Genomic DNA, 26,671 nt, shown 5'->3' on the forward strand with positions numbered 1-26,671 from the left:
GTAACCCCTACGTATCACAGTTGGAGCTTTAGAATAATCCTTTATCCTAGCAGGGTATGGTGGTTCCTCAGTGTAAGCACAAGGAACAACATGATCACTAAAAGCAATGACTTTCTCCTCAACTAGATTGGTTTTGGCTCTGTTGCTTTCTACAGGAGGATGATATTTAAACCACTTATCTTTGGGAAGATCAACATGAGCAGCAAAAGATTCACATAGAGAAGCTACTATCTCAGAGTCAAGTCCATACTTAGCGCTAAAATCTCTAAAAGTGTTTGTCTCAACAAAAGATTTAACGCCATCAAACTGGAAATTCATACCTGACTCCTTACCTTCCTCCAATTCCCAATCTTCAGAGTTGCGTTTGATTCTCTCCAATAAATTCCACTTGTGATCGATAATCTTCTTCATAAAAGAACCGGTACAAGAAGTGTCAAGCATGGTACGATCTTCATGAGAAAGCCGAGCATGAAAGTTTTGAGTGATGATTTCTCTCGAGAGCTCATGATTGGGGCATGAATATAGTATTGATTTAAGCCTCCCCCAAGCTTGAGCTATGCTTTCCCTGTCACGAGGCCAAAAGTTATAAATAAAGTTCTGATCACGATGTACTAAATGCATAGGATAAAACTTTTGATAAAATTCCAATTTCAACCGATTGTAGTCCCATGATCCAGTATCATCACATAGCCTATACCATGTCAACGCCTTATCCTTCAAAGATAAAGGAAAGACTTTCTTCTTTACCTCATCCTCGGGCAAACCTGCAAGCTTAAATAAACCACAAACTTCATCTACATAGATTAGATGCAAGTCTAGATGTGAAGATCCATCTCCTGTAAAAGGATTAGCCAGCAGTTTCTCAAGCATACCCGAAGGAATTTCATAAAAGATATTTTCAGTAGGTACCTCAGGTTGAGGAACAACTCCTCGTGCTTCCGTTCGTGGTGAAGATACCCCGAACAAACTCCTCAAAGGAACAGTTTCCATAGTGACAAGTGAGAATAAATTTCAATACAGTATAGAAATGTTTCCTTACCAATTTCCACTTACCAAAAGCGCTTCACTCCCCGGCAATGGCACCAGAAAAGAGTCTTGATGACCCACAAGTATAGGGGATCAATCGTAGTTCTTTCGATAAGTAAGAGTGTCGAACCCAACGAGGAGCAGAAGGCTGTGATAAATGGATTTCAGCAAGGTAATAACTGCAAGCACTGAAAGTAGCGGTAACAAGTGATGGTGTAGCGAGGCGAAACGTAGCAAGCAGAGAGTAACAAGTAACAAGTAGTAGCAATGGTTCAGCAAGTGGCCCAATCCCTTTTGTACCAAGGGACAAGCCTGAACAAAGTCTTATAGGAGGGAAAACGCTCCCGAGGACACACGGGAATTTCTGTCATGCTAGTTTCATCATGTTCATATGATTCGCGTTCGTTACTTTGATAGTTTGATATGTGGGTGGACCGGCGCTTGGGTACTGCCCATCTTGGACAAGCATCCCACTGATGATTAACCTCTCTCGCAAGCATCCGCAACTACAAAAGAAGAATTAAGACAACGTCTAACCATAGCATTAAACTAGTGGATCCAAATCAGCCCCTTACGAAGCAACGCATAGACTGAGGTTTAAGCTTCTGTCACTCCAGCAACCCATCATCTACTTACTACTCCCCAATGCCTTCCTCTAGTCCCAAGTATGGTGAAGTGTTATGTAGTCGACGTTCACATAACACCACTAGAGGAAAAGACAACATACAACATATCAAAATACCGAACGGATATCAAATTCACATGACTATTATCAGCATGACTTATCCCATGTCCTCAGGGACAAAAGTAACTACTCACAAAGCATAATCATAATCATGATCAGAGGTGTAATGAATAGCATCAAGGATCTGAACATAAACTCTTCCACGAAGTAATCCAACTAGCATCAACTACAAAGAGTAATCAACACTACTGGCAACCTTACAAGTACCAATCGGAGTCGTGAGACGGAGATTGATTACAAGAGAAGAACTAGGGATTGGAGAGGATATGGTGCTGATGAAGATGTTGATGAAGATGCCTCCCCTCCGATGAGAGGAGTGTTGGTGATGGCGATGGCGACGATTTCCCCCTCCGGGAGGGAAGTTTCCCTCGCAGGATCGTCCTGCCGGAGCTTTAGATTAGATCTACTCAAGTTCCGCCTCGTGGCGGCGGCGAAACCATGAAAAAGCTCCCGATTGATTTTTTCTGGACCAAAACCCATCATATAGCAAAAGAGGGGGGCTAGTGGGCCGTCAGAGAGGCCACAAGCTTGCCCTCCGCCACCAGGGGGGTGGCAGTGGCAGGGCTTGTGGCGCCCTAGTGGCCCCCCTCCGGTACTTCTTTCGCCCAGTATTTTTTATATAATCCCAAAAAAATCCACGTAACTTGTCAAGGCATTTGGAGATGTGCAGAATAGTGGACTAAGATTTGCTCCTTTTCCAATCCAGAATTCCAGCTGCCTGAATTCTCCCTCTTCAAATAAACCTTGCAAAATAAGAGAGAAAAGGCATAAATATGGTACCACAAAGTAATATAACAGCCCATAAAGCAATAAATATCAACATGAAAGCATGATGCAAAATGGACGTATCATGCATCATACTCATAAATGCCTCCTCCTCAACCACCATCGTACCCAATTGATACATTACACGAAATAGAGACTGGGCACCTAAGGGCGAGGGAGACAACATGAACAAACACACAAGTGTCGGTTACTACGACCGAGGCTCCGCGAAGGTGTAGTCTGTGCTGAATTCAACCCTGAACGATGCTTCAGGTCCAGTAGTGCTGGTAAACATGGAACGCCGCAGTGGGGAGACATCGATTCCACGACCTGAATCCACCAGCTCTAGTGGACAAGTTAGTGTGTGATCAATCGACGTCAAACCGACCTCCCTCTGCTTCTGCTTGTGGCAGTGGGATTTGTGTCTCGCCATGTTAAACTTTGCAAGTGCCCACAACCGATTGGTCCTCTGGCTTCGGTGTGACAGACCGTTTCGACTAGTGGGCTTTTGTGCGAAAAAAGTGGTGGAAATATCAAAATGTGCGGGCTCTGCCTCCGTTTTGGATGGGTTTAGGGTGCCACATGCCTATGTGGTAGCTCTCTCGAGGCCAACGAACTTTCCTAGATTTGTTCTGATTTGCGAGAATTCATACGTATGGCCTGACCCGCGGACGTTTGACGCATGGCGTTGGATGGCACTGATGAGTGATATTTTTACAATCATTTCAACCATGTTTAAACTGAGGAATTTAATTACAAGAGCGATATTTGGTTCGATATTGCCACTAATGACTGATGAATGCAAAACATTCCACAAATCCTCTCTTTGCTATTTATCCACTAGAAATGGGCTAAAATGAAAGAAGTCATGTGGGATAAAGGAAAGGAACACTAAGAGGCGCTAGGAGGCAACTAGAGTGACCTACAGTGTTCCATGCAAGCGCACGAGCTCGCATGAGTAGTCGTTTGGCATGGAGACCGAGGCAGGTCGTCCACCCAAACTACTTTTATAATGGGGACCCAGTCGAAATGCCAACAGGACGAGCAGCAGTAACACGACGAGCACAACCAGAGCCTCTTCATCATCACCTCCATCCACAAACCCTAGCCGCTGCCACTTTCATCTCCATAGCCATCTCCACCAACATAGCGCTCTCTCATCTAGTTCATACTTCGAATCGTGCATCGCACAAGGAATCCATTTCAAGACATATTTCAATCAAGCAATCCTAAGATGTGTTCTTCCATGATTTCTTCTTGCGATCTGATCTCCATGTGTGAGTAGTCCGGTAAGGTATGAGGTGAGGCATGAGCCGTGCAACCCCAGGTATTTGGTGAGGGGATCGATGGAAGTCTTTGACATAATGTCTTGTATGTGTTAAATAAAATTGTTTTTAGAAGTGTATCTTTTCTTATCCTATATTGTCGTCCCTCCAAGTACCTAGGATCATGGAGATCAAGCACCGGTGAGGCTAGGAGCAAGGGGACCATGAAGTGTTATACCGAACACCGGTGATAGTAAGGTTTAGTGGGGTAACATGGATCATCACCGTGGGGATTCATGAGGTGTAGTCATAAAACACCTAATTCTTTTGTGTGATATTATCTTAGTTATCAGGGCAACCTTGCATGATGGATAGGGACTTCAGTAGGACAACTAATTCCTGATGCATGACTCGATACGGTTAAGGTGTATTTTGGACACATCCCCCACGGTGACACAAAGCCAACACCTCTTGATGGTTGACTTCCCAAGCAAAAACTAATATCATTTTTTATCCCAACATCAATAAGTGGTTGTAAGAATTAAGACCTCATCCTCGTACCTTATTTTTATTGTAAGTGTCGAATCATAATTTTCTTGCTCATCCGCTCAAAAGCTAGATTGAGACCTTGCAAAGAGCTTGCTAGAGATCATTGCTTCAAGGGAGTCTTCCTCTTGTTGATTTGATAGCCAGGGTCACCTCTTGGGAAATAGGTGCGGGATATCCTTTCTTGTTCCAATACCGGATCAGTAGAAAGGAGATATCAAGCCCTTTTTCTGGCCGTTGTGAGGGAGGAGTTTAGTATTCCTACTCTTTGGGGGTAGAGTTCCTTTATCGAAGTTAACTTTTAGTTTTTATTGTTAGCTTTTAGTTCTTAGTTTAAGTCTTATTTTGTTGCAAGTATTTTCTGTTGAAAAAAAATTCAAAAAGTTACTTTGGGTAGTAAACTTGGGAGTTTTTCTACTCATAGCAACAATTTCATGTGTGAACCGATAGTACAACCTAATGTTGCAGTACAACCTAATGTTGCAGATGCAGCAGATGAGATCAAACCGAACCTAGTGTCCATGGTTGAACATGACCAATTTGGAAGCTCTGCTTCTGAAGATGCAAGTATGCATTTACGTAATTTTACTGAATTTTGCAACATGACACGCATAAATGATTATGTCCCAGATGCTCTCAAACTTCGCTTATTTTCTTCCTCTTTGAGGGGAAAAGCCAAGGAATGGCTTTTAGCTTTGCCTAAAAGCAGTATTTCTTCTTGGGCTCCTTGTTGGAGTAATTTTTTATCTAAGTTTTCTCCACCTGGAAAAATTATGGAATTACGTTCTCAGATTACAGGTTTCAAGCAAGAGAAACGTGAAGCACTAGTGCTTGCGCAAGATAGAATGAAAGAAGCTACAAGAAACTGCCCCAATCATGAAATGAAGGAGTGGCTAATCCTTCATATGTTTTATAATGGCTTGAATCACATGTCAAAACAATTCATGATACAGTTGTAGGAGGAACAATCACAAGAAATCCCTTAGAATATGTCAAGAAGGTACTACATGATATGCAAGAGAATCATGCCCAATAGCATGTTGAGAGAACCATGACCAAGATGGTGAATGTCATAGAAGAAAATAGCTCCAAGTTGTCAACCAAGCTAGAAGAACTTAACTCTTTGATGAAAGGTAAATATGAGGTAAATGTCAATGCCATCACTCATGAAGATACTAGTGATGTGTATTTTATTGCTCATAAAGACCACTATTTTCAAGAAGGGCAAGGACAAGATGGGAAACTTCAAGAATGGCAAGCCAATTGCCTCTCTAGTGAAGAAACCCAAGGTTGGACCCAAAACCGAGACTGTGTGCTTCTACTATGAGGGGTACGGTCAGTGGTAGCGGAACTCCCCCAAGTACTTGGTATATAAGAAGGCTGGCAACATCAATAAAAGTATATTTGCTAAACATTTTATGGTTGTATATGTTAGTAGTGCTCATAGCAGCCCCTGGGTGTCCGATACCGGTACAATTGCTAATATTAGTAACTCGAAACATGAGATGCGTAATAAAAAGAGACTAGCTAAGGACAAGATGACGATATGCATTGGAAGTGTCTCCAAGGTTGATGTGATCGCCATCGGCACGATCCCTCTACCTCCGGATTGGTTTTAAACATAAATAAATGTCATTTTGGTGCTTGCGTTGAGCATGAACATTATATGGATCATCTTTAATGCGAGATGGTTATTCATTTACGTGCAAGAATAATGATTATTTTGATTACATGACTAATATCTTAATGATCATGCACCCAATGTGAATGGTTTATTGAATCTCGATTGTAGTGATACAAATGTTCATAATATTGATGCCAAAAAATGGAAAGTTAATGATGATAGTACCACATACTTGTGGCACTGTTGCTTAGGTCATATTGTTGTAAAGTGCATGAAGAAACTTCATGTTGATGGATCTTTGGACTCACTCGATTTTGAATCGCTTGAGACATGCGAACCATGCCTCATGGGCAAGATGACTAAGACCCCATTTTTTGGTACAATGGAGTGGGTAAATGACTTATTAGAAATAATACATACTGATGTATGCAGTCAAATGAGTGTTGAAGCGTATAGTGGATATCATTATTTTCTTACCTTCATGGTGATTTGAGTAGATAATGGTATATTTACTTGATGAAACACATGTCTGAAGTTTTGAAAAGTTCAAGCAATTTTAGAGTGAAGTTGAAGATCATCGTGACAAGAAGATAAAATGACTATAATATTTTCATGGAGGTGAACATCCGAGTTACTAGTTTGGCATGCATTTGAGACAATGTGGAAATTGTTTCACAACTCACACAACCTGGAATACCTCAGTGTAATGGTCTGTCCGAACGTGTTAACTGTACTCTATTCGATATCATGCGTTCTATGTTTGCCACTATCATTTTGGGGTTATGCAATAGAGAAAACTACATTCACTTTAAATAGGACACCATCTAAATCCGTTGATAGGACACCATGTGAATTATAGTTTGGAGAGAAACCTATGTTGTCGTTTCTTAGACTTTGGGTATGCGACACTTATGTCTGATAAGCTCGAACCCAAAGCGGAAAAGTGCATATTCATAAGATACCCTAATTCAACAATTGGGTATATATACCTTCTATCAGAGATTCCAAGGTGAGGTATTTGTAGCCAAGAATGGACCCTTTCCAGAGAAGGAGGTTTTGTTGAAAGAAGTGAGTAGGAGGAAGGTAGAACTTGATAAGGTTATTGATCATTCAATTGAATTGGAAAGTAGCGCAACACAGAAAGGTGTTCATGTGATGCGTACAACAATTGAAGTGGAAGATCATGATGATGATCATAAAACTTCAAATCAAGTTACTACTGAACCTCGTAGGAGGACAAGGACACGTATTGTCCCGAGTTGTACGGTGATCCTATCTTAGAAGTCATGTCGTTAGACAACGATGAGCCTATGGACTATGAGGAAGCGATGATGGACCCAGGTTCCAATGAATGGCTAAAAGCCATGTAATCCGAGATAAGATCCATGTATTATAACCAAGTATGGACTTTGGTAGACTTGCCCGATGACCAACAAGCCATTGAGTATAAATGGATCTTTAAGAAGACACACGATGATGGTAATTTCATTATCTATAATGTTTGACTTGTCGCAAAGAGATTTTTGACAAGTTTAAGGATTTGACTACGATCGTACTTTCTCACCCGTAGTGATGCTAAAGTCTGTTGGAATTATGTTAGTAGTTCCTGCATTTTTTGATTATGAAATCTGGTAGATAGATGTCAAAACAACGTTTCCTTGACAGTTTCCTTAATGAAAGGTTGTATGTGATACAATCGTAAAGTTTTGTCGATCCTAAGTATGCTAAAAGGTATGCAAGCTCCAACAATCGTTCTATGGACTAGTGTAAGCATCTCGGTTTGATATATACGCTTTAATTAGGTGACCAAAGCTTGCGGGTTTATAAAATTTTATGAAGAAACTTATATTTACAAGAAAGTGAGTGGGAGCTCTATATCATTTATATAGTATATTTGGACGACATATTGTTGATTGGAAATGAAGTAGAGTTTCTAGAAAGCATAAAGGGTTGTTTGAAAGGAATTTTTCAAAGAAAGACCTCGACAATGGTGCTTACATATTGTGCATCAAGATCTATAGAGATAGATCAAGACACGTGATAAGACATTCACAAAGCATATACCTTGACAAGTTTCTGAAGAAGTTTAAAATGGATCAGTCAAAGAAAAGTTCTTGCAATTGTAAGATGTGAAGTTGAGTAAGACTCAAAGCTCGACCACAACAGAATAAACCTCAGCCATAAGCTCTATAATGCATGCCATGTTGTGTACCATACCTAATGTGTGCCTTGACATGAGTCTGGGACGGGGGTACAAGAGTGATCCAGGAGTGGATCAGTGGACAACATTCAATATTATCATTAGGTACCTAAAGATTACTAAGGAAACGTTTCTCGATTAGGAGGTGATAAAGAGTTTGTCGGAAAAGGTTATGTCGATGCAAGCTTTGACACAAATCTGGATGACTCTGAGTCGCAAGCCGGATACATATAGTGGAGGAGTCTTTCAGAATAGCTCCAAGTGGGCGTGGTAGCCATATCTATAGTAGGACATATAGATTTGCAAAGTATGCACGGATCAAAATTTTGCAAAGACATTGACTAAAACATCACTCGCAAGCAAGACATGATCAAACCTGAAAGTCCGTTATGTCGACTAGAGGGGGGAGGGTAGGAAAATTTTAAAAATTCTTCACTGAGGAATTTCCTTTTGAAGAAATTGCTCAGTCACGAGCAGCGAGCAGTGGAATAAGTACTCATGCGAACATGCAACATAGCAAGAACATAATCCTCTTGATGAAATGAAACATGTAATTCGCACAAGTAGCGTGATCAAGATACAGAGGTGAAGAACAAGTGAAGTGAAGAATTTGGGGTGAGGAAATTGCGAAAGTCTTCAGTCAAATTCTTCAAACAGTAACGATCAATTTTATCAATATGAAAACGAGGAAATAGAAGGGTTGAGGAAATAGAACCAGGTACTCAATGAAGACAATGATATGATGACCCAGTTCCAACTGCTGTGATAGTCGTACGTCCGGTTTGGAGCGGTTTGGTATTTAAACCAAAGGACACTTAGTCCTTACCATATTATCCTTGAGCCAAGGACACATAGTCCTCGTGCAACACTCGTGGTAAGTCTTTAGGGTAGGCTTCAAAACTCCCACAAACTCAGTCACCCGCCGATCTACAATTGAATGTTGGATGCTCTAGATGAGTGACGCCTAACCGTGTCGAGGATGCACAGTCCTCAAAGCTAACAAGTGTCAGTTCTACACATGAAAAATCTCTTCAGTGATGATCAATCACTTTGGATATTGGTTTTGGTTTGGGTGTTTTGGGGTTTTTCCTCACTGATGCTTTTCTCTCAATGTCTTTGAGGAATGGGTTGCTCTCAAATGACAAGTGTCAGTTTTTCTCGAAGCAGCCGACCTGCTAGTGGTTGTAGGGGCGGATATTTATAGCCTGGGAGCAATCCTGACAAGATATGACATGAATGCCCCAATGATATGACTTTTATGTGGATAAGGTTGGGGATAGCTGGCGTGCGGCGCAGCAACGATCATAACTTTCAAACTTTGAAAGTCCTCATGTATCTCATATTCCTCACTGGTAGGCAATTCGCACTAGCAAAATCCTAACTCCTCAGGTAGTGCAATTTCCTCAGAGACCAGAACAACTTCGTCTCTGTCACTAAAGAGTTTGAGTAAACTGTAAGAGGTTTCCAAATGCTTCACTCGAAGGACTGAGTATGTGTAGGCTTTGAGATGAGCATCACGTGGAAACTTCTCCTTAGTATTACCTCAACCCCTTTAACAGTACGGTGTCCCTATGAATCAAGAAAGAGTTAATGAAATATTAAAAGTAAGTCTTCATGCTTCATTGCCCTCAGATCAATTTCTAAGGGGATACATGAAATTCATCATCTTCAAAGTCTTTGAGGAATTACAATTTTTTCCACACTTTCAAAGTCTTCGAGGAATTTTTATATTCTTCACCCGATCATTTTTGGAGGTCGATATTCTTTGAATAACTCAAACTCCTCAGTGACTTATAGATCCTGTGTACACTCACAAACCCATTAGTCTCTTAACTTATAAGTCTTCAATCCACCAAAATCACTAAGGGGCACTAGATGCATTTACAATCTCCCGCTTTTTGGTGATTGCTGACAAATAGGTTAAGTTTTCGACGGGGATAAAAATATGAAGTGTAGGTACTGAGTTTTAGGAATTTGATTGCAAGATATAGAGAAACTCCCCGTGAAGGTGTGCATATTGAGGAATTTTCTTTGGACTGCAAATGCACATTGTAGGCTTATACCATGGAGATCTCCCCCGATATCTTGAATTTCATACATGCATTTAACATATATCTTGAGGAATTTGAAATGCATGACAAAAAGTGGTGTCTGACGAAATTCAGCATGTGTGCATTAATAATCATGTGGAATAAGCATGCGAAAAAAAAGTTCCAAAAGTGTCAGACCACCACCGGACTTAAGTTTACAACTCATACAACCAAACACTTTAGAAGAACGAGAGTTTTAACTTAATAAAAATTACAGTCCATAAGGTAGACCCGCTTGAATACTAACTTAGATTTCTCCTCCTTTGTCATCATGTGACCGAGGACTAACGCCCCTGAAGTATTTCAACTTGTTGATGGACGAGGTGTGCCAGCGTTGTTGGGGTCATTTGTCGTTGACGGACCGACAACAGTGTCGTCAAGGTCCTCAGCTTCATCAGTCGAGCGCGATGAAGAAAATGAGCTTGTCACGAGCAGAGTAACTTGAACCTTCTTGTATTTCTTCGAGGGCGGCCACGACCAATCGAAGTCTTACTGAAATTCCATCTTATTCAATTCTTCAGGAGTCTTGAGGTGAGACAGAATATCCCATGTATGATCGAAGATTTCATGAAGATAGTAGTGTTTCTTCCTCACGACATTATGAGTCACTGTCATATCACGCACAATAGCACCAAACTGACGATTTACCCATTTGTGATTCTGATCGACCTTTTGATGAAGACTTAGGAGAAGCCCACGGTCAATCATCACACGCAGGGAAGACTCACGAGGAATTTGAGCTGTGGCTTTTGCAACAGTCCTGTGTTGCAGTGTCATTATTGATTGAATAAGATGATGCCTTGCGAAATAGTCCATCAAGGGGATGAGATCCTTCATCAATTACATTTTTGCATTTGCCTTCAATTTTCTCAAAAGATTTCTTGATGACCTCAAGTGGAGGCAAATAGGTGAGGTGATTCTGAAAGTCAGCCCTATATGGATTTGAAGATCTGGCCCTGATGAATCTCATGATCCATGGCGCATAAGGTTTCAGCTCAAAAGGTGACATTGAATTATTGGACAAAGTCCTCATGAAGAAATCATGAAGATTTATGGGAATCCCATGAATGATGTTGAACAACAAATTCTTCATGATTCCCACCACATCTTCCTCTTTAGAATTGTGACCTTTGATGGGGATGAGGGTTTTGGTCAAAATGCGGTACACAGTCCTTGGAGCATAGAGTAATTCTTGGACAAGGAATGTGGTCCTTGGTAGCTTGCGGGGATCCGAAGGCTTCATCAGCACTTGCATGAGGTGATTGGGCAGCTCAGGTTCATCATAGATACATCTAGCTGCTTCTGAGGGAATTGGAATTGGGGTCCTGATGTCTTGTCTTGTGCTTCACTAGAAATGCGCAAAGTCGCATAATATTGAAGAATAAGATCTTCATTCCAGTCACTCATATCCGTGCAGAATGGCAATAAGCCAGCATCATGAAGAACATTCAGTACTGGTTGAAAGCATGGAAGTTCTTCCATATGTGCATGAGGAATTTGCATATGCTCAAACATCTTGTTCTTTCCAAAGAGCACAACACCATAGAAATTCATATGTGTAGTAGTCTAGAATCGTTTGCGCCTTATCCTAGGAGAGTCATACGGATTTGCACCGATGAAGAAATTATGTTGATCATAAAAATCTCTCCTTGAGGAATTTGGGTTTCGTCGCACCATTGTATGGCTATAGTGTATTGGGTTGAAGATTTGGCTATAATTTGCTGACAAGTCTTTGGAGCTCTTCTTCAGACTGAGGAATTTGAGCTATGAGCACTCTCGACTGAGGATTTTGAACATTAGGTTCAGCAACAGTGTTCTCACTTTGAGGAGCAGTTTCTTCAACCACAATTTCTTCATTGCGAGGAATTTGTTGTGTAGATTCATCAATGACAGGTGCAGCAAAGTCCCTAGTTGCAGTTTGATTCACAATTTCTTCAGCTGATGTAGTTGTTTCTTCCTTCGGTATTGTTTTAATCTCAGTGTGTTTGTCATTAGACCCTGTATGAATTTCTTAAGTGATAGCTGGGGACTGAGAATTTTGCGGAAGTGGAGTGGCAAGTGGTGAGTTGGGATGTGCTTCTTCCCAATAGTCATCATTGACAATAGGAGTGGTGTTGCCAATGTCCTCATCTTCTTCATTTTCTTCAACAGTCGGCTATGTTCTTTGCACAAGAGGCGGTGTTGATGCTTGAGGGATTGAAGCATTTGGTTATGCTTCAGTTTCTTCATCAATCGGCTGTGTGGAAGCAGCTAATCGATTTTCTTCAATTTCATGATCCCCTTTCGGGATGACATGTTCTGCACCAAATGGCACCTTCTCGTAAGAGGGTACCATGTTGATGAATTTAGTATTCGAGCATATTCATCAGGTGCATGTTCTTCAGGCACGGCTGATGTAGTCGTCCTGGAAGAAGCATTTTCTTTAGGCAAAGGTTGTTCTTCAACAGGCCTGGAAAGTTCTTCAGGTGCAGAGTCTTCATGTGCATGAATTTCTTCAATCCTGACAGTTTCTTTAGGCGATTGAGCAGAGGAGCTGGTGTGAGGAATTTGAAGTTGCATTGTAGTTGCAACTTTGGCATTGTGTTCCGTGATGACTTTGTTCGCCACATTGACGAATCTGACTTTGGCACCTCTCCGGTCTGTGTTGTAGCGACTGAACTCTTCACTAAGGTTTTTGATATCGGTCTCTGTGGAGAGGAGCTTATTAGGAGTCAATGACAGCATGTTGTTCTTCAGAAATCTTTCTTTCTGAGTTTGAGATTTTCTGGCCCTTTTGGCCTTTTCTGTTGGGGAACGTTGCATGGGAAACAAAAAAATTCCTATGCACACGAAGACCTATCATGGTGATGTCCATCTACGAGGGGAGAGTGGATCTACGTACCCTTGTGGATCGCTAAGCGGGAAGCGTTAAGAAACGCGGTTGATGTAGTAGTACAGCTTATTGATTCAAATCACCGTCGTCCCACGATTCGTCCCACGATACGTTCCGAACTAGCTCCAAACGGACGGCACCTCCGCGTTCAGCACACGTACAACTCGATGATGATCTCGCCCTTCTTGATACAGCAAGCAAGACAGAAAATTAATGAGTTCCCCGGCAGCATGATGGTGCTCCGGTGGTGGTGATGATCTACTCCTATAGGGCTCCGCCCGAGCTCCGCAGAAATCCGATATAGAGGTAAAACTATGTGGAATAGGCTTGAGTTGCACGTGGCAAAGTTGTGTCTCAAAAAGCCCTAAACCATCAATGTATATAGGAAGAGGGGAGGGGCTAGCCTTGGCGCACCAGGGCCCCAAGGGTGCACCGGCCGCAAGAGTGGAGGAGGACTCCTCCTCAAATTCGGTTTGGGAAGGAGGAGTCCTCCTCTTCCTTCCCACCTCCCTCTTTCCTTTTTTCTTCTTTCCTTTGGTATTTTTTCTTGTGGCGCCATAGCCCTCTTGGGCTGACTCCACCCGGGTGGGTGTGCCACCCTAGGGCCTTGGGCTCACTCCCGGGTGGGTGGGCCCCTCCCGGTAAATACCCGGAACCCATTCGTCACTCCCGGTACACTGCCGGAATTGCCTGAAACTTTCTGGTGACCAAATGAAACAATCCTATATATCAATCATCGTTTCTGGACCATTCCGGAAACCCTCGTGACGTCCGTGATCTCATCCAGGACTCCAAACAACATTCGGTAACCACACATATAACTCAACTATACTAAAACATCATCGAACCTTAAGTGTGGAGACCCCGCGGGTTCGAGAACTATGAAGACATGCCCCGAGACACTCCTGGGTCAATATCCAATAGCGGGGCCTGGATGCCCATATTGGATCCTACATATTCTCCAAAGATCTTGTCGGTTGAACCTCAATGCCAAGGATTCATATAATCCCGTATGTCATTCCCGTTGTCCTTCAGTATGTTACTTGCCCGAGATTCGATCGTCGGTATCCGCATACCTATTTCAATCATGTTACCTGCAAGTTTCTTTACTCGTCCGTAATACAAGATCCCATGACTTACACTTAGTCACATTGTTTGCAAGGCTTGTGTGTGATGTTGTATTACCGAGTGGGCCCCGAGATACCTTTCCGTCACATGGAGTGACAAATCCCAGTCTTGATCCATACTAACTCAACGGACACCTTCGGAGATACCTCTAGAGTTCCTTTGTAGTCACCTAATTACGTTGTGACGTTTGATACACACAAGGTATTCCTTTGGTGCCAGTGAGTTATATGATCTCATGGTCATAGGAATAAATACTTGACACGCAGAAAACAATAGCAAAAAAATGACACGATCAATATGCTACGTTCATAGTTTGGGTCTAGTTCATCACATGATTCTCCTAATGATGTGATCCAGTTATCAAGTGACAACACTTGCATATAGTCAGAAAACCTTGACTATCATTGATCAACTGGCTAGCCAACTATAGACTTGCTAGGGACATTGTTTTGTCTATGTATCCACACATGTATCTATGTTTTCTTTCAATACAATTATATCATGGATAATAAATAATTATCTTGAAACAGGAAATATAATAATAACTATTTATCATTGCCTCTAGGGCATATTTCCAACATTTTCAACCTTCGATTTCTCTTCATTGATGAAGGCTGTCAGCATATGACTTAGACCTAGTGGGAGCTTCGAATCATCAACTAGGGTTTGAGGATTTTCATACTAGGTGTCGATGAATTCTAACACCACCTTTGGATCCACGATGAGGGGAATGTTACTGCCTTTAGCTTGTGCAACCCTCTCTTTCTTGTTTCTGATGATGGAAGCAAGTTGCTCATCATCTGCCTCATCATCCTTTGATCCAGAGCGAACATTGAACACTCCTTTGTGAGGACTTGGTATTTTACCTCGTCCATCATTCATCATCTTCTTCATGGTGGCGCTTGAAGAATTGTGTGTAGAGATTGAGGTAATTGTTCCCGAGGGGATTTTAAAAACCTTATTGCATTGACACGTGGGACGGTGCACATGTGTTTAGGACGATGCTTGAGGAATTTTATGTGAGGAATGTGCAGTTGAGGACTTTGGCTTGATTGCTAATTTCTTAATCTGAGCTCACTTTGGAGCTTGTTCTTTGCTAGAGGCCTTAGCAACAAAGGAGGAGGTAGCAGTGGACGCACCAGCAGCAGCAATCTCTAGATTGAGTGTCCTCAAGACTGCTTTTGTGGTCTTCCGTAGTTTAGCCTTTTGCTTGGCCCATTCTTCAGGACAGTCTTCACTAGTGTCCAAGCTTGTGGGATCCGCAACTTGTTAATTACCTAAAGGAGGTCTTGGGCCAGGATGCTTTAGTGCGAATTTCTTCATATACTTGGGAGTCACATACCTGTACTCCCTCCACTCTTTTCCCCATCTCCTTTCTATTTTCTATAAGCGAGTTTTACGCTTTTCCTTTGTTTCCTTCCCATAGATATCTTCATCAGATGTGCAACATTCATCATAGATGTCTTCTGGGATCTCAAAAGTTGTGTTGGTCTCAAGCTTCTTTCCACCCTTTCGTTGTTTCCAGTCCTGAGCCATTTTCTTCACTTGAGGAATTTGAATTTTTGAGGAATCTCATGAGGTGTCGTGGTTTTGTCAGGGCAGATGTCCTTGTGAAAGGACTTAGTGATGGGGCCATCGCACCTTGGTGGCGACTCAAAGGGATTGAGTGGAAGCGAGACTCGGGTTTACCCAGGTTCGGCTCCTCCCATGGAGGTAAAAGCGTACGTGCTCCTTTGTGTATATTGATGGTGGAATCAATTACAAGGAGGGCGTAACTCGCCCGACCTAGCTTTCAATGGATTGTAACTTGACCTATCTGCCCTAAGGACTCACCTTTATATACAGGTCTAGGCCCTAGGGTTTACAAAAGTTGAGGCCACATTACAAATCGTGGCCTGCCATATGTCTAAACCGCTGTGTCTTCCAAGCTAGGAAACTCCCACGACGACTTATCTTCTCCGTAGATCTTAAACCGCCATCTAGGATCATGGCCCTAGCCGTCTCTCCGTTGAAGTTCTCCTTGCACCTCTCAGACCTGGGCCAAGGCCTATCTTGATTATGAATGTTGAATCGTCGTGCACCTGACCCGGCCCAATAGGGCGGGTCACACCGTGGGTAATATCCCCAACATTAGGCCCCAGATTGACTTGAATTTATTCACACCAATAAACTTTCATACCTGTCCACGATGACTCACACATGATCTCTTGGCCCTTCACCTTCAACAAGTGGCAAGCCGCCAGTCTTCATGATTCGCCTGAATCGCCATGTCTTTATTGGTGATGTCATCTTCTCCACTATTCGAGGGATCTCGATGATGTCATCTCCAACGGATCTTTTGTCTTATCTTATCATCCCGAGAATCTAGGTGCCATCATTTACGATTTTTAATGCACCTCCTTGACTCTCGCGCCTGCCGTTTCAATTCTTACCCTAGGCCTTTAAATAGCCGCATGGAGGAAAGGGGCATCCTCACCTACCTCTATTCCATCGTCCCCACTATGTCTTCTTCCTCGAGCTCGCGCCACGAACGTCTTGCCGTCATCGAACCTTTGCTTTGGACCAGGTTCTTCTCAGACTGATTTGGGCGTGGTCCTCGACGCAAACCTCCGCGGCCTGCTTCCATCGTCTCCTCCCCTCAACATGTAACTTTTTATCCTCTAGTAGATCCAAATCTCGAACCTCTCCAGTTGTTAGGGCGGCATCGGCGCTTCTTGAGCATTTTCTTATCGCGCCATCGATCCGCATAGGCACCGTTTTTAGATCTCACATTCTAGCAAAGAAACGCGGTAGTACATTGCTACTACAACAGAAGACCTTCCAAAGCCGACACAAACACGTGCTGACGGGAGACTATTCTTGTCTTGATACTCCTCAGCAACGGCACTAGGAATCCTTCTGCTACGACTACGCCTTTAGGGACTTCCTAGATAAATATGCAAAGGATTTCCCCCTTGGCCTTGGAGCCTTGCGTTGGTGTTCCCTCGAAGCGGAAAGGGTGATGTAGCACAGCGGCGGTAAGTATTTCCATTAGTTTTGAGAACCAAGGTATCGATCCAATGAAGGAGTATTACAAGTACCTGCACAAACACAAAAAGCTTGCTCCCAACGCTATGAAGGGGTTGTCAATCCCTTATAGATTGTTTGCCAAGTGAGAACTGAAAGCAAAAAAGTAACAAAGCAAAGTAAAAGCGAAAGTGAAAACGGTAGGTGTGAATAGACCTGGGGGCCGTAGTGTTCACTAGTGGCTTCTCTCATGAAAGAAAATAGACGGTGGGTGAAAAAATTACTGTCGAGCAATCGATAGAACCGCGCAAAGTCGTGACGTCATCTATGGCAATGATTATATCTATAGGCATCACGTCCAAAACAAGTAGACCGATACTTTTTTGCATCTACTACTATTACTCCACACGTCGACCGCTATCCAGCATGCATCTAGTGTATTAAGTTCAAAAGAACAGAGTAACGCCTTAAGCAAGATGACATGATGTAGATGGACAATCTCATATCTACGACAAAGCTCATCTTGTTACCCTTTATGCCAACAACACGATGAGTGCCTTCCTGCCCCTACTGTCACTGGGAAAGGTCACCACACGGTATGAACCCAAAACCAAACACTTCTCCCATTGCAAGAATCATAGATCTAGTTGGCCGAACAAAACCCAAGACTTGGAGAGACTTACAAGGATATCAAATCATGCATATAAGAAATCAGCAAAGACTCAAATATATATCATAGATAATATGATCACAAATCCACAATTCATCGGATCTCGACAAACACACCGCCAAAGAGGATTACATCGGATAGATTTCCATGAAGATCATGGAGAACTTTGTATTGAAGATCCAAGCGAGAGAAGAAGCCATCTAGCTACTAACTACGAACCTGTAGGTCTGAAGTGAACTACTCACAAGTCATTGGATGGGTGATGATGTTGATGTAGAAGCCCTCCAACTCCGAAGTCCCCTCCGGCAGGGCACCGGGAAGGGTCTCCAGATGAGATCTCGCGGAAACGGAAGCTTGCGGCAGCGGAAAAGTGTTTTCGTGGATTCCCTGATTTTTTTCTGTATTTTAGGGAATATATAGGCGAAGGAGCTAGGTCAGGGGGGCGCCAGGGAGGCCACAAGCCTGCTAGCCGCTACCCCCTGGTGGCGCCTTCAGGGCTTGTGGGGCCCCTGTAGCTCTCCTACCTTGGCCCTCAAGCCCCCTGATCTTCTTCCGTTCGGGAAAAATTTATTTCGGGGATTTTATTCCGTATGGACTCCGTTCCAAAATCAGATCTGAAAAGAGCCAAAAACACAAAAAAACAGGAATTGGCACTTGGCATTGAATTAATAAGTTAGTCCCAAAAAAGATATAAAAGGTACATAAAACATTCAAAGATGACAAGATAACAGCATGAAACCATCAAAAATTATAGATACGTTTGAGACGTATCAAGCATCCCCAAGCTTAACTCCTGCTCGTCCTCGAGTAGGAAAGTGATAAAGAATGAATTTTTGATGCTTTCATGCTACCTAGCATAGATGTCCTTTGTAACTCCTCTTATGTGACGTGAATGTTCAGATCCATTAGATTCAAAACAATAGTTTTCTATTAACGTGGAAACAATAATACTTCAAGCAAACTAGCAAGGTAATCATGAACATTCAAAATAACAAGGCAAAAAGAAAGTTATCCCTACAAAAGCATATAGTCTGGCTATGCTTTATCATCATTGCACAACGAATTTGAATCATGCACAACCCCGGTATTGGCCAAGTAATTGTTTTCACACCTTTACTTTCTCAAACTTTTTCAACTCTCATGCAATACATGAGCGTGAGCCATGGTTTTAGCACTATAAGTGGTGTGGAGTGTGGTGGAGGTTGCTAGACAAACAAGGAGAAGATGATCACATTAACTAGGCATATCAATGAGCTGTGGAGATGCTCATCAATAGTTATCGATATGAATAAGTAGGGATTGCCATACGAACGATGCACTAGAGCTAAGAGTACGTGAAAGCTCTTAAAGAAAACTAGTGGGTGTGCATCCAACTTTCTTGCTCACGAAGACCTAAGGCAAATTTGAGGAAGCCTATCATTGGAATATACAAGCCAAGTTATGTAATTAAAATTTCCCACTAGCTATATGGTGGTGACAAAACGAGAGACTCTCAATCATGAAGATCATGGTGCTTAATAAGCACAAGTGTGGAAGGATAGTAGCATTGTCCCTTCTCTCTTTTTCTCTCATCATTTTTTTGGTGGGCTCTTTGGCCTATTTATTTATTTATTTTTATTTTGGTGGGCATCTTTGGCCTCTTTTATTTCCTCACATGGGACAATGCTCCATCAATGATGATCATCACACTTTCAACTCAAAACTTAGAGCAACGATGACTCTATATGGAATGCCTTCTGTGGTGTACCGTGACAATGATGTAGCATGACATAGACATTAATGGAAATATCATGCTAGCTATCTTACGATCATGCAATGTCAATGTAGAAGTGGTGGCAAATGTCATGGTGGTAGTTGCATGGCAATATATCTCAGAATGACTTTGAAAAAGCCATAGTAGGTAGGTATGGTGGCTGTTTTGAGGGAGGCTAATGGTGGGTTTTGTGCATCGGCGAAAGTTGCACGGCACTAAGAAGATAGTGATAGTGGAAGGTGAAAGTGAATCTAAACCATGGACTCAACATTAGTCATGAAGAACTCATATACTTGTTGCAAAAGTTTTAGTAGTAACCGAAACAAAGCATTCAACGCATACTCCTAGGGGAAAGGTTGGTAGGTATAAACCATCGCGCGATCCCGACCGCCACACAAATGATGACAATCAATAGACTAATCATGCTCAGACTTCATCACATAGCGGTTCACCATACGTGCATGCTACGGGAGTCACTAACTTCAACACAAGTATTTCTAGATCCACAACACCTTACTTAGCATAACTTCAATATTACCGCAACCACAACTCAAAACTAATTGAGATGAATCAAACTTCTCTAACTATACAATGCACATGAAGGTGGAAGTTTTCGTGTCCCTTTGGATAACTACCCCTTTTGAGACTACTTTCAAAGCATAGATCAACTACCAAGGCACACACCGCTGTGCTCTAAAAGATGTAAGTGAAGCACATAGAGCAAAATCAACTAGCTCAAAAGATATAAGTGAAGCACATGTGAGCTGAATTGTCTACCAAAGGCTATAAGTGAAGCTCGACAAAATCACGGTGAGTGCATGTATCTCTATCTAGGTGTGCAGCAAGGATGATTGTGACACAACAAAAATAAAAGACTCCTACGATACAAGACGCTCCAAGCAAAACACATAACATGTGGTGAATAAAAATATAGCCCCAAGTAACGTTACCGATGGATTGAAGACGAAAGAGGGGATGCCTTCCCGGGGCATCCCCTAGTTAGGCTTTTACGGCATCCTTGAATCTCTTGGGGTGCCTTGGGCATCCCCAAGCTTGAGCTCTTGCCACTCTTTATCTTTTTGTCCATAAGAACTTCACCCAAAACATGAAATCTTCACAACACGAAACTTAAACAGAAACTCGTGATAACATTAGTATAAGAAAGCAAACCACCACTTCCTTAGGTACTGTAGCAAACATAAATTCTATTTATGTTGATGTTGGGTTACTGAATTTTCAATCTTCCATGGCTAATACCCCCGATATTGTCCATAGTTTCATCAAAATAAGCAACCAACACAACAAAAACAGAATCTGTTAACAGCAGACTAGTCTGTAGCAATCTGTATATTTCTTATACTTCTGGTACTTCAAACATTCTGATAAATTACGACAGTCTGAAGAATTTTCATAGCAATCAGCAGCAAAAAGAATCAACTCAAAAGCTCTTACAAAAAAAATGAAAATTATTTTCGTGAGCAGAAAGTTTATGTCTTTTCCAGCATGACCAAACGATCATCCCCAAGACTAATCATAACGGTTTTGCTTGGCACAAACGCAAAAAGAAACACAAAAAACACAATCATAACAGAATTATGAAAGTGTGGAAAACAAAAAACAGAAAGAAAAAGGATAGATTCATTGGGTTGCCTCCCAACAAGCGCTATTTTTTAATGCCCTTAGCTAGGCATCAATGATGCTCACACAAAAGACAAGAGTTGAAGCATAACGAGAGCATCATAAAGCATGTGAAAATCACATCTAAGTCTAACATACTTCCTATGCATAGGCATTTTATAGGAAAAGAGATTGTCAAGACAACCAATAGTTACCATATGCAAGGAGGAAGAAAGAGACAATAGCAATCTCAACATAACGAGAGGTAATTTGGTAACATGAAAGTTTCTACCACAATATTTTCCTCTCTCATAGAAATTACATTTGGGATAATATTCAAATTCAACAATATAGCTATCCCATAGGTTATTCTTTTCATGATCCACATGCATGCAAAGTTGACGCTCTTCAAAAATAGTGGGATTATCATCAACTAAAGTAATGACTTCTCCAAACCCACTTTCAATATTATTGCAAATATCATATTCATCATGAGGTTTGAAATTTTTTTCAAGATCATCAGAAAGATCATCACCCCAATCATGATTATTGCAACAAGTAGTGGACATAGCAAAACTAGCATCCGCAAGCTTAGGGTTTTGCATATCTTTAGCATGATTGTCACTAATAGAATTTATAGTGAAACCATTGCAATCATGCTTTTTATTCAAGGAGCCCTCGTGAATCACTTCATGAATTTCTTCATCACGATTTTTATATTCACACATCTCAAGAAAAACTCCATAGAGAAAGTCAAGTGCACTAAACTCACTAGCAGTTGGTTCCACATAAGTGGATCTCTTAAAGTGATTAGCAAGTGGGTGAGGATCCATATCAATAGATTTTCAGCAAGCGAAGATGCAAGCATATTGAAGGCACATGGCACACAAGCAAAAATAAAGCAAGTGAGAGAAAAGGGCGGAAAAAGAAGGCAAAAGACAAAATAAAATGGCAAAGGAGAAAGGGAAATAAAACGGCAAAGAAGAAAGGCAAATGAAATGGCAAATGTTAAGTGGGGGATAGGAAAACAAGAGGCAACTGGCAAAAAAGTAAATGCAAGAGATGAGTTTGTGAGACCTACTTGGATAGATCTCTCCTTCCCCGGCAACGGCGCCAGAAATACTTCTGCTACTGCAACAAAAGACCATCCAACGGTGCCAGAAACACGTGCTAACGGGAGACTATTCTTGTCTTGATACTCCTCAGCAACGGCACCAGGAATCCTTCTGCTACGGCTACGCCTTTAGGGAATTCCTAGGAAAATATGCAAAGGATTTCCCCCGTGGCCTTGGAGCCTGGCGTTGGTGTTCCCTCGAAGCGGAAAGGGTGATGTAGCACAGCGGCGGTAAATATTTCCCTCAGTTTTGAGAACCAACGTATCGATCCAGTGAAGGAGTATCACAAGTACCTGCACAAACACAAAAATCTTGCTCCCAACGCTATGAAGGGGTTGTCAATCCCTTATAGATTGTTTGCCAAGTGAGAACTGAAAGCAACAAAGTAACAAAGCAAAGTAAAAGCGAAAGTGAAAACGATAGGTGTGAATAGACCTGGGGGCCGTAGTGTTCACTAGTGGCTTCTCTCATGAAAGCAAGTAGACGGTGGGTGAACAAATTACTGTCGACCAATTGATAGAACCGCGCAAATTCGTGACGTCATCTATGGCAATGATTATATCTATAGGCATCACGTCCAAAACAAGTAGACCGATACATTCTGCATCTACTACTATTACACCACACGTCGACAGCTATCCAGCATGCATCTAGTGTATTAAGTTCAAAAGAACAGAGTAACGCCTTAAGCAAGATGACATGACGTAGATGGACAATCTCATATCTACGACAAAGCCCATCTTGTTACCCTTGATGGCAACAACATGATGCGTGCCTTGCTGCCCCTACTATCACTGGGAAAGGTCACCGCATAGTATGAACCCAAAACCAAGCACTTCTCCCATTGCAAGAATCATAGATCTAGTTGGCCAAACAAAACCCAAGACTCGGAGAGACTTACAAGGATATCAAGTCATGTATATAAGAAATCAGCAAAGACTCAAATATATATCATAGATAATCTGATCACAAATCCGCAATTCATAGGATCTCGACAAACACACCGCCAAAGAGGATTACATCAGATAGATCTCCATGAAGATCATGGAGAACTTTGTATTGAAGATCCAAGAGAGAGAAGAAGCCATCTAGATACTAACTACGGACCCATAGGTCTGAAGTGAACTACTCACGAGTCATTGGAGGGGCGATGATGTTGACGTAGAAGCCCTCCAAGTCCAAAGTACCCACCGGCACGGCACCGGGAAGGGTCTCCAGATGAGATCTCGCGGAAACGGAAGCTTGCGGCGGCGGAAAAGTGTTTTCGTCGATTCCCTGATTTTTTTCTGTATTTTAGGGAACATATAGGCGAAGGAGCAAGGTCTGGGGGTGCCAGGGAGGCCACAAGCCTGCTAGCCGCCGCCCCCTGGTGGCGGCTACAGGGCTTGTGGGCCCCGTGTAGCTCTCCTGCCTTGGCCCTCAAGCCCCGTGATCTTCTTCCGTTCGGGAAAAAATTATTTCGGGGATTTTATTCCGTTTGGACTCCGTTCCAGAATCAGATCTGAAAAGAGCCAAAAACACAGAAAAAATAGGAACTGGCACTTGGCACTGAATTAATAAGTTAGTCCCAAAAAAGATATAAAAGTTACATAAAACATCCAAAGATGACAAGATAACAGCATGAAGCCATCAAAAATTATAGATACATTTGAGACGTATCATCCATCAACACTCGTGAGTAGATCTATTATTCCCCCCATTGTTTAAAAGGACTTCCACACAGCTCTAAAGTGTCCCTATGCTCTTAGCATTTTTATTTTAGCAAGTTATTTTCTTCAATAAAATCACACGTAGATCCGTGAACTCTGTCATGGTATTGGAAATGTGTTTTCCTCGATTAGAAATCTTTTAAGGAAACTTTGGAAACGTAACCCGCCCTTAGTGTTGTGGCGAGTCACAGTGCCCTTTTAGATATTTTCCCAACTGTTGGCTGGCGAGTCACCATTTTGTAGGTCCTTACGACCCGCCGATCCTTCTTATCCTGATCTCCATCTCCATACTTTAAGCTTGCAATCATGGGTTCCATCTCTAAGTGCAACTGGTTACCAACAGAAGTTGACGACACCTACCTAGCAAACTTCGTGAAAGTCGGCAATCTTGCAACGAAGGAAACGATCGGCTAGCTGATACGTCTCCAACGTATCTATAATTTTTGATGGTTCCATGCTATTATCTTGTCAACTTTGGATGTTTTATATGCATGAATATGCTATTTTATCTTTTTTTGGGACTAACCTATTAACTCAGTGCCAAGTGCCAGTTTCTTTTTTTTCGTGTTTTTGGCCCATTTTCAGACGGAGTCCAAATGGAATGAAACTTTACGATGATTATTTTTGGACCAAAAGAGGCCCCCGAAGCTTTGGAAGAAGGCCAGATGGGCCACGAGGGAGTCACAAGCCCTCACGCCGCCACCCCCCCGGTGGTGGTGAGCAGGCTTGTGACCTCCTCGTGGGCCCAACTGACGTAATTCCACCGCTATAAATTCCTATAAATTCAGAAACCCCCAAAAAGAACCTAGATCGGGAGTTCCGCAGCCGCAAGCCTCTGTAACCACCAAAAACCAATCTGGAGCCCGTTCCGGCACCCTGCCAGAGGGGGAATCCATCTCCGGTGGCCATCTTCATCATCCCGGCGATCTCCATGACGAGGAGGGAGTAGTTCTCCCTCGAGGCTGAGGGTATGTACCAGTACCTATGTGTTTGACCTCTCTCTCTCGTGTTCTTGAGATGTCTTGATCTCGATGTACCATGGGCTTTGCTACTATAGTTGGATCTTATGATGTTCTTCCCCCTCTCCCTCTTGTAATGAATTGAGTTTCCCCTTTGGAGTTATCTTATCGGATTGAGTCTTTGAGAACACTTGATGTATGTATTGCACGTGTCTATCTGTTGTGATCAACTTGCGGGTTTGTGACAATTGGGAACCTATGCATATGGTTTGGCACACGTGGATTCATGTGAGTACTTGATGTATGTTTTGGTGATCAACTTGCGGGTTCGTGACATTGGGAACCTATGCACAGGGGTTGGCACACATTTTGACTCTCTGGTAGAAACTTTGGGGCACTCTTTGAAGTTCTATGTGTTGGTTGAATAGATGATTCTGAGATTGTGTGATGCATATCGTATAATCATACCCACGGATACTTGAGGTGACAATGGAGTATCTAGGTGACATTAGGGTCTTGGTTGATATGTATCTTAAGGTGTTATTCTAGTATGAACTCTATGATAGATCGATAAAAAAGAATAACTTTGTGGTGGTTTCGTACCCGATAATAATCTCTTCGTTTGTTCCCCGCTATTAGTGACTTTGGAGTGACTCTTTGTTGCATGTTGAGGGCTAGTTATATGATCCAATTACATTATCATTATTGAGAGAACTTCACTAGTGAAAGTACGAACCCTAGGCCTTGTTTCCACGCATTGCAATACCGTTCGTGCTCACTTTTACCATTTGTTACCTTGCTGTTTTTGTAATTTCAGATTACAAAAACCTATATCTACCATCCATATTGCACTTGTATCACCATCACTTCACCGAACTAGTGCACCTATACAACTAACCATTGTATTGGGTGTGTTGGGGACACAAGAGACTCTTTGTTATTTGGTTGCAGGGTTGCTTGAGAGAGACCATCTTCATCCTACGCCTCCCGCGGATTGATAAACCTTAGGTCACCCACTTGAGGGAAAATTGCTACTATCCTACAAACCTCTGCACTTGGAGGCCCAACAACATCTACAAGGAGAAGGTTGCGTAGTAGACATCAAGCTCTTTTCTGGCGCCGTTGTCGGGGAGGCTAGGTAAGCGGCGCTAACATCCCGTCAACGAAGCTCTTTTCGGGCGCCGTTGCTGGGGAGGTTAGCGCTTGAAGGTATATCTTTAGATCTTGCAATCGAATCTTTTTTTCTTGTTCTTTCGCTAGGAAAAAAATGGAATTGACGATGCCTCATATGCTCCATCTTTTCAATGTCTTTCGTGAGCATGATGGGAAGGAAAATTGTGCTCAAGTGCTGAAAGAAGAATTACATAGAATGCTTGGCATACAATATGTGAATAATGAGCATGATTGCAATGTTCTTAGCATGAATTCTTTGAATACCCATGATGCTAATGATATGCAAAGCCACAAGCTTGGGGATGCTATATTTGATAATGATGATCTTTTTAGTTCTTCCACTTTGAATGATCAAAATCATTTTGATGAAAGCATGCCCCCTATCTATGATGATTATTGTGAGGATAC

The sequence above is a fragment of the Hordeum vulgare genome, chromosome 5H (genome assembly GCF_904849725.1).
Source record: "Hordeum vulgare subsp. vulgare chromosome 5H, MorexV3_pseudomolecules_assembly, whole genome shotgun sequence".
In the NCBI taxonomy this organism is placed as follows: domain Eukaryota; kingdom Viridiplantae; phylum Streptophyta; class Magnoliopsida; order Poales; family Poaceae; genus Hordeum; species Hordeum vulgare.